At 36.0% G+C, this 14,736-nt stretch overlaps 1 protein-coding gene and 1 pseudogene across 2 annotated transcripts in view; one reads left to right on the forward strand and one right to left on the reverse strand.

Moving 5' to 3' along the window:
• MYO1D (myosin ID) overlaps positions 1-14,736 on the forward strand; it is a 291,298-nt gene that overhangs the window by 31,257 nt on the left and 245,305 nt on the right. The window lies entirely within an intron of this gene.
• Positions 7,098-7,216, reverse strand: LOC120621225 (uncharacterized; annotated as a pseudogene).

A 14,736-nucleotide genomic window follows, 5' to 3' on the forward strand; every position in this document is an offset into this window, starting at 1 on the left:
TTGACACAAAATGCTCTTGGGCTCTACTAGTGCTCCCTTCTGTCTTTCACTTCTGGATCTTTTTACTGTGCTCTGCAATGAGACATCACATCCTCCAGAAACTGTTTCCTTATTTCCAAGTCCCAGTTAGGGGCCCCTTAGCTCCTGTACATCTGTACATCTCCTGTCATACAGATCACATTGTATCGTCACTTCCTGTTGACTTGTCTCCATCTTCCCACTAGCCTGTAAGTACCATGAAGACAGAGACCAGATGTGTCTGCTTTACCCTTTTTACCCTAGAATCTAACAGTGCAGGTGCCCAGTAAATATTGGTCAAGTGAAATAATTATAAGGCTACAAGAATGGAAACAATATGATAGTGTTGTAAGAACAGACAGACAAATCGATGGAACAGCCCAGAAGGAGACCATTACATGTATACACATTTAATAAGTGATAAAGTATGCATCATAAATCCAAAGAAGAAAGGAATATTTATTTGATAAATGGTACCTTTTGGGGGAAAAAGAAAAAGCCAGAATCATGGTGAGTGGGTATTCTCATATATTGTTGAGTACTAATATCAATTGATAGAATCTTTTTGAAGCAGTTTGACTCCATCTATATCTATATCAAGTGGTCATATACATTGATTCAGTAATTCTATTTCTGCGAATCTAGGTTGAGGAAAATTTTTAGATACAAACAAAGCTTTAAAAGTTGGTCATTAAAGTGTTTAATTATAGAAAAAATTAGAAAAGTCTAAATATTCAGCAGTAGGAAAATAAATGATGACATATCTAATTGACAGAACAATACATAGCTATTAAAAATGAATATGAGCCACATCTGGAAAAAACAATTTCACAGTACATATATCTGACAGAAGACTCACAGCCAGAATATTTAAAGAACTCATGCCCATCCCACCTACTCCACAAAAGGTAACCCAATTAAAAAAAAATATGCAAGCACTTAAAAAAAAAAAAAAAAGGATAACCAAATGATCAATGAACATTTAAAAAGTCCACAGCATCATTGCACATCAGGGACATGTAAGCTAATTATACATTCATCAGAGTGGCTGAAATTACAGAGACTGACAAAAATTAAATCTTGGTAAGGACATGAAGCAGCTAGAACTGTTGCCTATTTCTAGGGAGAGTATAGATTCAGTCACTCTTGAAAACTCTTTGGCAGTATCTCCTCAAACTGTACACACCCATCCTGTGACCCAGCACTTCTGCTCCTAGGTGTATGCTCAGGAGAAATGAGTGTCTAAGCGAAAAGAGAATTAATATGAATGTCTGCCAAAAGACGTAAATAAGATTATTCAAAGCAACTTTATTCAAACTAGCTAAAAACTGGAAACAAGCCAAATGTTCATAAACAGGAAAATGGATTAATAAATTGTGGTATATTCCTGTATGGAATACGGCATAGCAGTAACAAAAGAACAAACTAGTGATACGCACAACAACATGAATGAATCTCATTGACATTATGTCGAACAAAAGAAGACAGAGCAAAGGAGTACATGCTAAACAATCTCATTTATATGATGCAAGAACAGGCAAATTAATTAATAATGATAGAAGTCAGAATAGTGGTTACCCTGCGTGGGAGAATTGATTGGGAACTTGTTTGATAAAAATTTTCTATATGTTAACTTGTGTCAGGTTTATATAGATCTATACATACGTCCAAGTTCAACAAACTGTACCCTTCATATGTATGTGCTCCTTTACATTTCTCACTGATTTTTTTAAAATGGGGGAAAATGACATGTGGCCTTGGACAAGTCACTTCATTTTCCTAAGCTTCAGTATTCTCATCTGTAAATCATAATAATACTTCACCTGCAGGCTTGTCATTATGATAGCACATGGTTAATGTGCAGAAAATGGCAGTTTATTGTCAACATGCCCATGACATGTGAAATATGTATAAATTGAATATATATGGTTGAAGAACTATAAAACAAACAAAACTCCCTTATGCATTAAAAAATTATTTCACAAAATATATTCAGTGGATTCGCTGGTGGGATTTGTTTTTTCCTATTTTTAGTTTACAAAAATGTTTAATGAGCATTGCTTTCATAATGGAAGCTTATTAATCTTACTTTAAACATTCCAAAATTTTCAGTCAATAATAAGCTCAGTATAAACCAACAATTAAGTGTGAACCCCAAAATATTAAATTTAAGTTAATTGAAGAGTAGTAACTACAACAAAGGAAGTGGTATTCATTAGGTTTTACGTGCCACCATTCCACAGGGATATGAATAATCTTGAAAGTATTCCGAAGAAGCATGGCCGGGATGGTAACGAGAACTCTGGGTGATATTGAAAAGGCCGAAAGAACAGATCATGGTTCTTTCAGAGACAAAATACTCAGAAGGATCCTACAGCTGCTTTCAAATTAGAAAGGCATTCATGCGATAAAGCATTTGTTGTGTTCTCTGTGGTCTCAAGCAGAACCACTATCAGAAGGTGGAAGCCATTTCAGGGAACCGATTTCAGGGGCTGTATAAGAAAATTCTATGTGCCAATACTATTCATTTATTCAAGATGTCGATTGAGTACTTTTCTGTCATAGGCACTCTGTAAGTATAGAGTTCAGAGAATAAGACTTGGTCCCTTTAGTAAGCTTATATAGTGACTAAAGGAGCTATGAAAACAATAACACAATGTTTCAGTTCTGTGATAGAAGTATGAACAGAGGGTTATGAGAGCCCAGAAGAGGAGACGTTCTCCTCTGCAAGGATTGGAGGAGGTAACTTCTCAGTATTGAGTGATGGATTAATCAACGTTTGCCAAGCAGGGAGGCAGACAATGGTATCTGGGGCAAAAACAAACAAACAACAACAACAACAACAACAACAAACAGCTGTTTTTGATGAACCTGTCAGGATATGTTTGGAACCAGATTTTTCAGGACCCTGTATGTCCTTTTGTGGGGGAATGGGAAGATATTAAAGAAATTTAGGAAAGGGGTTAGTGTTTGTTTGGGGCAAGGGGGTGGTGGGGGGAGCGGCGGTGACTCCAGAGCCACAGTGTGTAAGACAGACTGGATGAGGAGAGACTGGTAACAAGATGCTAGTTAGGGAATATCTGTAGTTCTGATGATGAAGGCTAGAGAAATGAATAATAGTGGAATTAGACAGTTTGATACATTTCTGAGGTCCACTCCAGAGGTCTTGATTACAATTGGTTCATTGGTTTAAAAGGTAAGGGAGAAGAAAGAGTTAAGGGTGATTCACAGGTTGCTAGTTTGGGAAACTAGAGTCCTGCTGATCCTGACCTTACCCACAGCCACCTTTTGATCATGGTTGTGGGGACAAGGGAGTAGACACCTTCACTCAACCGTCAGCTCCATGAGGGCAGGTACCATAACTGCTTGCTCACTTTCCCAGTGACAGAGATCACAAATGAACAATTTGCCATCCTTCCCAAAATGTCCTACTACTTCGCTGGCAATCCTTGGACATCTGTCTTTTATACTTACTATTGATCAGGTTAAACATGATATCAAATATTATTAAATTTTGGAGACGTTGACTCATTTGTTCACTCAGCAAATACTTATCGAGTACCTACTATATGCCAGGCACCATTCTTGGCTTTGGAGAAAACAAAAAAGATAAACCAGCAAATAAAAAAGATTAAAATTCATGCCTTCGTGGAGTTTTTATTCTAGTGAGGGGAGACAGTAAAAATAATGATAATAATAATAAAAGCAAAATATATGGTGCATTAGATGGTGATCAGTGTTGTAGAGGACAAGCCCTGAGTGAGGAGAGGGATGTGGTCTTTGCCATTTTGTGTAGGGTGGTCAAGGAAAGACTCACTGAGAAGGTAACATTTGAAGGAAGTGATCCATGCAGTTATATTAAGCTGCTAATTAAACTAGGAGGAGAGAATTCCAAGTGGAAGGAAATGTAGATGCAAAGACATGTCAGGTAGGAACTTGCTTAGTGTGTTTAGAGGAACAACGAAGAGGACAGTATGGCTGGAGCAGAGTGAGGGAGTGTAGAAAGAGATGTGGTCAGAGCTGTGGGTGGATTGGAGTCAGGAAGGCTGGTGGAAAGACGTGGCATTTTTCGGAGTTGGGAAGCCTTGGAGGGTTTCAGCGGAGGAATGACGTGACCTGACTTACATAGTAACAGAATCACTCTGGCTGCTATTTAGAGATTAAGCTGAAAAGGAAGCAAAGGCAGAAGCAGGGAAACCGTATGGGAGCAGTAATCCAGGTGAGAGAGATGATGGTAGCTTGGACCAGGATGATAGCAGCAGAGGTGGTGAGAAGTCGGATTCTGGATATAGTTTGTAGCTAGGTATTGCTGACAGACCAGATATGGGTGTAGAGGTGGAACGGGCTTGGGGACAATATCAGGAGCTCAGGTTTGAACAGTATATGTTTGAAATGCCCAACAGACATCCAAGTAGAGATGCTAAGTGGACAGTTGGATATAACATTCTGAGGTTCAGTGAAGAAGTCCAGGCTGGAGATAGAAATTCAGTTCAGAGGAAACTTGTTAGTGTGGGCCAAGTTTATGATTTGAACACCCAAGATTGGGGCAGTGTTATACACAACACTACTTGAAAGTCGTGTAAAGGTCCCTTGGGAAGATTTCGGATTATGTTTTGGTGCAGAAACATTTTACAGATCAGAGAAATTAAGCTAACTTGTACTCATGTTAAAAGTTATTTGCATTTTAAGGAACAGTGGATGCTTAAATCATATAATTTCTATTCTTTACTTTCACTTTTTAGTTTTACTTCAAAATAAAACATGCCTCTTTCTTGTCACTAAATTGGTGAAAATGACAATTTTTAATGCATCTGCCTTTACTCTTAACATCTATTCCTGTCTTAACTTGCCCTGCCCTTCTCAGTGTGCATTCACAGACTGAGTTAATTTTAACAAATACAAAATATAATTAGGAAATAATGCAGAGTACACCATTTGATCCCTGATTTATAGAATAATAATTTTAAAGAAAATTGGGAGGTATAAGACATATTTAAGTATTTTTGTAGCTAAACACTTCGTAATATATAACCACGGACATTCTATTTACCATTACTTTTAAGACCCTGAATATTATTTAATTTAGTAAGAAATTATGAAAATTAACAATCTTGTTACAGTGGTTTGAAACAGGGATTTGTTTATTAGTGAAATCTTTTCCTTTTTTAATATTTCGCCTTACATATACGATTAATTAGTATTTATTAAGTGTATATGTCGTAGAAAGCATTTGGCCATGTCTGGGGTTGGGGCATTTGCCTCAGGCACTCCCTGAAAAAAACAAAGTACAGAGATGGAGTTGGTGAAAGGATGGAACTTTATTCATTCTTCTGTGAATAATCTCTCTGATCTATAAAATGTTCCTATTTATGGAACACTGTGTTTCAGGCATTTCGTGTAATCTAATAGATATTAGATGTAGAGAAACTAAAGATAGTCTGAAAGACAGTAGGACACAATACAGGTACTCTGATAGAGAAAAACAGAATCAAGAAGCTCTGGGTGGCAGCAGCAACAGATCCTACTCAGCTCTACCCCGTTGACCAAGTGACAGGAGCTGACACTCCTGTAAATACTCTGTGTCAAGCACAGTTTAATCACTGTACATGTATTAACTCTGAACAACAGCCCTATTGAGGTTGGTCCTCTCTATTTTGCACTTGGGGAAACTGGACAAAGAGAGGTGTAACCTAAGTTCACATGGCTAATGAGTGGTAGAGCCAGGATTTGACCTACTAGATATCACTTTTTTGAGAATTTCCTTCTCCCCAGGCACTGTGCTAAGTGCCTTATGTACATTCGTCTGATGAATCCTTGTAACTCCGTGTAGAAGATGATAATCCCCATTTATACACGAGCCTGCAAAAGCTTAGAGAGGCTGTTACCCAAAATTACACAACTAGCAAGTGGCTGAGCCAAGACTCAAAAGTCTGTGCCGCTGCATTGTCTCACCTAGAAAAAGTCAGGAGGTAGTGAAAGACACTTGGGTGTAATGACAACGGCAATTCAAATTTCAGAAAAAGCAACAGGTCAGAATGAACTTATCTAAATATTTGTTTGGGAACATATGTAAACCAGAGTACAAATACTGCAGCATAAGTTATTTTAAGTGTATAGACAAGTAATCAAAATCTCTGGAGCACAAAATGAATTAATAAATGCAATACAGTATTTTTACTGCACACAATTTGGTTTTTACATTGCGTTGCATCAATAATTATATTATTTTCACCTTGTTTATTTAGATTTGAGCATATGCTACTTTGTAATTGATCTTAAGCTTTCGTTTTAAAAACTAATTAGTGGAAGCTTGATGATCACATTCCTCTTTAAAAATATATTTTAATGGAATTACTATTTCTTTATCCAACAGCACTTAGTGCTCTATCAGCATGGGTTCTCCTAGCAGTACTCACAAATTAGGTAGAACGAAAGTGAAATAAATTCCTTCTGTGAGGATTTATCTGGGTACCGTTAGTAGAGGGTACTTTTCCCAGGTTTCCTGCAGTCAAAACTCAGCATGATCTGACAGGGCAAAAAATATCAAAAAGCTATTTATTTTTCTTCCAAGTGAATATTATGTGCTTTGAAAAAATGGTATTCTTTCTCAGCAGAATTTTGAAAGCATTTTCTGATTAGATTAGCATACTATCAAAATTGCTTAGTATTATACCAAATTCTGTTTTCTTTTTAATCTGTGACACTGTTTCTTCTATTGGTCACATTCATTAATATATTTATTAAAAAATTTCATCTTGTTTTTTTTCATTGACATATCTTACATATCTTTTAAAACCTTTCAATTTAGTTGTAGAAAAATTAGAAAGAGAGTATTAGGAAAGAGGAAAAAACTAGTTTTTCCATTAAGTGATAAGTATTCTTAATATTTTTATGTTTCTGCCCAGACTTTTTTCCTACATATAGATATAGAGATATAGGTAAGAGAAAGGCCAACATTTTATTTATTTGTTTGTTTGTTTGTTCGTTTTTAGGCAAGGCAACCCTTGGTTGACCTCACAGATTGCAGTTTACAAGGACCTTGTCAGTTTTCAATCCCTTATTTATTTATTTATTTTTTACACCTGCAGCACCTGGTCTTCCTAGGTGGTCTCCCATCCAAGTACTAACCAGACCCGACCCTGCTTAGCTTCCGAGATCAGATGGGATCTGGCTTCTTCAGGGTGGCATGGCTATATGATTTTTAAAAATAAAAATGGATTCAAACTATAAATAGGTAAAAAGCTAGCTTTCATTTTCTGTTTTTTGAAACATTTTTTAGGTCAATAGATAATGTCTCTGTAGCTTTATTTTTATCAGCTTCACGCTCTTCTATATTTTAAAGTTGTGATTTCAGTCATCTCCACTTTAATCCACTGGTGGCAGCTCCTGGGGGTCCTATGTGGTTATACATTTTTAGAATTATATTTGATGATAATTATATTGTGATAAATGCCATTTTCAATGGACAGGATATTTTGCTTTAATAATAAATATCTTGATTTAAACATTAATACTTTCTCTCTTCACCCCAGTTATTCAGAACACAGTTGAGGAGAAAAAGTAAAATCAATTTCATGCAAGCTAAAATAGGTATTGTAAACAATTCACTTTATTCATAGTGAATTTATCCAAGCCTTTACTTGGCACTCTCCCACGCCCCTACCCCCGTGCCCCCGCACTAACTTTAGATATGACTCTAAGGCTAACTTCAATTACCTGAAAAAATTGATGCAATCTTAATTAAAATTACTAAACCTATTAGGTCAATTCTTATTCTTGGAAGAAATGTTTATTTAACTAATGGTAAGGGGGATGGAGAGATCTTTTATAATAGGTTCCATGCTAGGCAGTTTTCATTACCGCTTCATGAAAACCCTACAAGGCATGTATGCCATTGTGTCTGTGTCCTCCTCATTTCCCTATTTATTTAAAAAACAACATGAGACTCAAGTTCCCACTCCTAGCAAGTGATAGAACCGGGGTACTACCTCAGGAATGAATGCAAAGCTCATGTTTCTAGGATTCATGCAGAAGTATATATATATTCAAAGTGGAAAAAATAACTGTGGAGTTGAGCATGGGATTTTATCCATGCATTTGAAAATAGGTATATATGATGTTTTAATAAATTCTTACCCCCTTTAAAAGTAAATAAACGCGCCCCCAAAAGACCTTACTCAAAAATGTCCTTACTATATCTAGTTTCCCTGTTCCGATGCCTGCTTAGCTCCTCCCTGTTAATCGACTCTTGTTTGCTACTATTTTAAGATCTCGTCTTAAAAGTAAATGTTATGCAGTTTATTTTGGCACCTGCCATAGCATATTTTCTTGCTATCATCTCCATTTTTGTTCCTAACTTATTTTCTCCTGCCTGTGTGGGACCGAGTTGGTGTAGCTTTGGGTGTCCTGAGAGTTGGAGTCAGTTCCGCGGTCTGCATCTCAACTCTTGTCATTTATTAATAGTGCGGCTTCAGGCAAGTTTACCCAAATTATATGTGCTTCAGTTTCCACAGCAGTAAAACAGGAATATAATAATGTTGAATCAACAGATACAGACTACAACCACATAGAGTTGTTATGAAGTTACACAAGAAAAATGCTTCAAAAGTGGCACCTTGCCTCAGCACAAAGGAAGATTTCAAAATTTAGCTCTAATACCCTTTTTATTCTTCTAAATAATATGAAGTAATTGATTTTTCCCAGTGGCTTACACTGCATGTTCCCTCCCTCTCCCCACTCCTCATCTCCAGTTGAATACAGTTGAATACAGAATGGAAGAGAACCTTGGAACATGGCATCTCACTGCCAGGAGCCTCCCCATCCTCTGATCAGCTCGTCCACATATGCACCTGTTTCCTGTCCTCTTCTCATAATACAGGAGAATCAAAACAGTCTGATTTACTTACACAAAACAATTACCTCTTACCCAGAGTCTTTCTGGAAATTAATGCCTGCCATTTGTATCACTGGCTTCCATGTTAGCTCAGTCCACTGAGGCCTTAACTTGAAGTGTTTTTCAGTGTGTTTTTAGTCTCTCCCATGTTCATTGTTTTGTTCTTTGCTCGGTATTTAGTGGTTAGTGAGCATGTGCTTTTTGCCAGTGGTGTGGTTCTGACTTGATAAGAATTATTTCTTGATGCTTAACAATGTTATCCCTTTTTCCTTAGTGAAAATGTAGTTAATAAGTAAGGCTAGGCATCATATTTTACCTGCAAACCAGATTTCTGAAAATATCTTTTAAATATTTGTCTACTTGAGAGTCTTTTTTTTAAGCTCACTTTTTCCTCATTGCTTTAGTATAAAAGACAATTCCTTGTGCACGTAGTCACTGACCATCTATTTTGTGGGCTGTAGATTCTAGAGAGTTTGTCTTTAAACTTAATAGTGTCTTTTTTTCTTTTTTTTTTTCGATGTGTGTTGAATAGACTAGACGTTGGAAATATAGAGAAGTAAGTAAAAACTTTAAAAAAATAATGAAATGCTTCCTACTAAATTTTTATTGTGGTAAAATAACATCACATAAAATTTGCCATTTTAACCTTTTTTGAGTGTATATTTCAGTGGCATTAAGTATATTCACATCATTGTGCAACCGTCACCACCACTCATCTCTGGAACTTTTTCATTGTTCCAAACTGAAACTCTGCACCCATTAGACACTAACCCCACTCCCCTACTCCCTACTCCCCTCCCCCATCCCTGGTATCAACTATTCTACTTTCTTTTTCTCCGAATTTGACTATTCTAAATAACTTATATAAGTGAGATCATACAATATATATTTTTTGTTATTGGCTTATTTCACTCAGCATGTTTTTAAGGTTTATCCATGTTGTAGCATGTGTCAATTTCACTTCTTTTTTTTAAGGTTGAATAATATTCCGTCGTATGTATATAACACATTTTGTTTATCCATTCATCCATTGTGGGTTGTTTCCACCTTTTATCTAGTGTGAATAATGCTGCTATGAACACTGGTGTGCAAATATCTATCCGAGTACCTGCTTTCAATTCTTTTGGGTATATACCTAAAGGTAGAATTGCTGGATCATATGGTAATTTGAGGAACAGCCATACTGTCTTCCACAATTAGCTATACCATTTTACATTCTCATGCTTCCTAATAAATTTATATAGAAATTTTTAAAACTATGATTGTATCAGAATTTAGCAGAACATCATGAAAAGCATGAGAAATGCATAACTAAATATTGCACTTTTTCATGTTTTCTCAAGATAATTTTGTGTCTATCAAATAGTCTACTATGAATACAAGTTATCTTCTATTCAAATAGAAATTTTCTATCACAAGAGTGTGGAAAATCTAATGTCCACTATGTTCTAAATCAGGACAGGATTTTTGGTGTGTGGTGTCACCTATATAGGTTACATTATGTTTAGTTTTATTAAATAACAAGTTTTATTAGATTTCAGATTTTAATAATAACAAATGGAAATTACTGAAGATATGCAGTTTTTCTACAGATAACTTTTCAAGCCATTTACTCATTTGCCACTAAATATTTAAGTTCCTGTTCTTTCTAAAGTAATAAGCTGGTGTTAAAAAAAATATTCAAATATTAAAGTATAATAGGGAAGACTTTATTAAAAGTCGGGGGCTGTTTCGATAGGTATAGAGACCAATGCAGTGGGATTTTACAGTGGTGAAGAGAGAGATTGGGCTCAGCTCTGAATACGGTATGGGCAAGTGGGAATTTATAGCCAAGGTGCAGGGTGGTGGTCAGTAGATGGAAAATTACTAAAAGGAAACATTAAGAGTAAAGGAGGTTCTGGCTAAACCACCCTAACAGGATTCTTGCTGAAGACAGGCCAGGCTGATCAGATATCACCTGAGGGCGTGAGGAGAGGAGGGCAAGGAACCTGAGCAGATATGGAAGATGATCAAATATTGTGGGTGGGGGGAGTCTGGTTAAACTGACTTAGAAGGGTTCTTGCTAAAACTGGATTTTATAAGTGCACAGATGGGCATAGGAGAAGATTCAGGAGCCTGGCTAAAGTATGGTTAAGTGAAGAATCTTTCTCATTGGCTGCTATAAATGTTGTGTCCCTCTACATGTTTTTCCACATAGGCCTAAAAGCATTTATTAATTCAAGTCAACCAACTTTTATTGATTTCCTGTGTGCCAGACTCTGTGCTAAATGGATAAGGATGGAGATGTTGATTACAGACAAATAAACAGGCAAATCCAATAAAGTATTGAAAGTTCTGTGAAAGGGAAAAGCAGAGTGTTTGGGAGTAGATGGGAGGGGGCAAGCTAACTAAGATTTGGACAGGTGAGGAGAAGGTATCAAGGTCTCTAAAATACCCCCAAATTCTTCAGGAAATGTATTCTCCCTAGAGTAGTGGACTCCCAAAATAAAGTAATAACAAATTTGTTAAAGCATTTTAATATCATCTCTCATATGTAAAGTGAGAATTTGGTTGAGGAAGCAGTTAACTTCCATCGTGCCCAGGCAACTAAAAATACCATTAGAGTTTTAAAACTCTGTGAATATGAGTATGTTACCTTACTTAAAATTCATCCTGAAATAAATAATCTGTATTATAAAGTAATATAGTATGAACATTTTTCTCTTAATAGTACTTAATTTGGGTATGAAAATGTTCCACACAAAACTGAATAAGCTCAACAAGTATTTCTGATGTCACAAGTTTCAAATAAGCCACAGCTGGGATAGTAAAGATACATTATTTTTTGGATAAAACTTTTTATTCTAATTAATTTTTTACATCTTACTTTTAATTTAGTTTACTTTTTTATCCTTATGTTTTTAATTGGTAAAAAAAAAAAATGCTAGTAACTGTCAAACAATCCAAAGTAAATGAAGTAAAATGTAAAATTTCTTCCCTCTCCTCTCCTGTACCATTTCATTCCCCAAAAGTAGATACTGAAAGTTTAATGTATTTCTTTCCAGAGCATGCAAATATTTGGACAACTAATTAGTTAGGTAGGAAAAAAGAGAGGAAGAGGAGGAGAAGGAGAGGGAGGGGATCATGTGAGAGTGTGTGTGTGTGTGCATGCACATGTGTGTGTGCACACATGTATGTACACATATAGTTTCAAATTAAAAAAATAAAAGGGACCATACCATAATAATACTCTATAGTATGGTTTCTTTCCCATTTACTACAATCTGTTCTTAACCTCTTTCCATGTCATTATGTTGAATACTGTCTTACTCTTTCCAGTGTTCATAAATGTCATTGTTTGGGTGTAGTCATTTTCCTATTCAGAAATACTGCTGCCGTTTGTGCTGTTTGGGCATTTCAAGCATACTGCAGTGAATATTCTTGTATATGTATTTTTGCACACTGGAGCTAATATTTCTGTAGGATAGATGCCTAGAAAAGTGATTGCTGAGCCATTTGCTTATGCATAGTTGGCCCTCCTTATCCGCAGGTCTCGCATCTGAGGTTTCAACCAACCACAGATCAAAAACAGTATTTTCGATCCATGGATGGGACTCTGTGGATGCAGAGGGCCGATTGTATGCATTGCTCTGTGCCATTTTTATATAAAGGACTTAAGCATCTTCAGATTTTGATATCTAAAGGGGTCCTGGAAACAATCCCCCGAGGATGAGGGACAGCTGTACTTATCATTTTAAGACCCTTTGATACATTTTACCAAATTACTCTCTCAAATGCTTGTGCCTATTTACCAATAACCTTATCCCTTTAACACTAGTTTTGTAAGTATAAGCAGCTTTTGCTAATCTAATAGGTGAAAATGGTATGTCATTATTGTATTGTAAATTCCTGGATTGATAGAGAGGTTGAATATCTTTTCCAAGATGTATAGCTATTTATATGCTCCAAAGTGCCTATTTTTATTAGAATATTTGTCATATTATTCTTGAGTTTTGTAACTTGATAATTATTATTTCTCTCTACTATATAAGTTGAAATATTTTTCATTTTGTTCTTTTAACTTTATATGTAGTAACTTCTACCAAATAAAAGTTTTTATTTTTTATATAGTCAGATCTGTCAACTTTTTCTTTTATAGCCTCTGGTTTTGGTATCATGATTATAAAGACCCTCCCAAATTTAAGATTATGAAAATACCTACTTCTATATGTTTATTTTTTACATTAATTGTGAATGCATTTGGAATTTATTTTTGTGTAAGACATAGGGTAGAGATCTAATTTATATTTGTCTCAGCATAGAGGTTCACATGTCCCAAAGCAATATATTGAATAATCTGTCCTTTACTTGTTATTTAGAAATATCACCTTATCACGTGCTTTTCTTATGAATGGGAGTTCCTTATACTCTGTTTCACTGAGTTATTTGTCTTACCGAGAGGCAGTTTTGTGTAGTGAGTTGGAACCAGAGCACCAGCTCTGGAGGGAGAGGCCCTGGGTCAAACCGAGCCATCACTTAACTGTGTGACCTCAGACAATGATGCAATCTTCCTAACTCCCAATTTTGTCATTTGTAAAATAGGGGTAGCATACTGACTGCTTTGCAGAGTTATGAGTATTAAGTGAGAGAATAAGTATAAAGCACTTAGGGCAGTGGCTGGCACATGCCAAGCACTGGATGAACAGTAAACTATTAATATTACTGTGACTACTGTAACCATAAGAACTGACCTTTTATATATGAAAGGACAAAAATCTCTTTATTCTTCTTTCCTTTGCTAAAGTTGAACTTTAACACAAGGTTCTCAAGTTCCAAAATGTAAGTTCCTTAAGATGTTGTGATTACATTAAGTATGTAAGTTCTATTTGGGGAGAATAGGTATCAGTTTGCAGAGTTCCTTTGTTCCAAATGCATCCCTTGTATTCAGCATGCAGTTTGATTTTACTTTGTGGTCTTTCAGAGCCTTGCTTTGCTTTAAGTGATTTTAAATAACAATTTATTAATATGACAGATATGTTTAGTCTTAGTTCTGTCTTATTTTGTAGGGTTTCTTTTATGGCCTTTAAAACTATTTACTTAGTTTTACTCTCTGTTCAGTGTTTGAATTGCTTTTATGTGTATTTTCCTTCTCATAGTTTGAACACTTATAATTAGTTGTTAGGGTTCCCCCGCCCCCCGCCACTTACCTTTATAACTATTACCTTACATCCCTTTCCCTTTCATCACCCAATTTTTCTAGTAAATTTCAGTTAGGATTATGTTTGTTTTTCTACGGAATAGAACTCCAGCATCAGTGGCTTGACCAAATAGGGGATATTTTCCTCAGAAAATAAACAGTGCAGAGGTCAGCAGTCAGGCTGGTTTTATAGCTGCACAATGTCATCAGTGTTCCTGGCTTTTGGTGCCCTCCCACATGGCTATCCTTGGCTTGTGACTTTGGGGCTTACGCTTGTCTTATGGTCTTATGGTCGGTCATGGTTACTCCACCTCCAGCCTCTCATCTGCATTCTAGATAGGAAGAAAAAAAAAAGAAAAGAAAAGGAATGCCTATATTGGGGAAGCAACACTTGGCTAGAAACCTTCAATTTACATCTTAATGACCAGAACTGTGTCACGCCATCACCCCTGTCACTCCTAGCTGGGAAAGTGAGTATTTTTAACTAGGCATATTGCTTCCCTTAGTAAAGAAGAAAGGTAATATTGGGTATACAATTAGCTATGTTGGGCAAAAACTTACTTTTATACCTTTAAATAATAACATGTTCATTAAGAACTTAGACTGCAACCTGTAAACAGTATATATTGACCCCCGTTATGGAAGATAA

This window comes from Pteropus medius, unplaced genomic scaffold, assembly GCF_902729225.1.
Source record: "Pteropus medius unplaced genomic scaffold, Ma_sr-lr_union100, whole genome shotgun sequence".
Lineage (NCBI taxonomy): Eukaryota > Metazoa > Chordata > Mammalia > Chiroptera > Pteropodidae > Pteropus > Pteropus medius.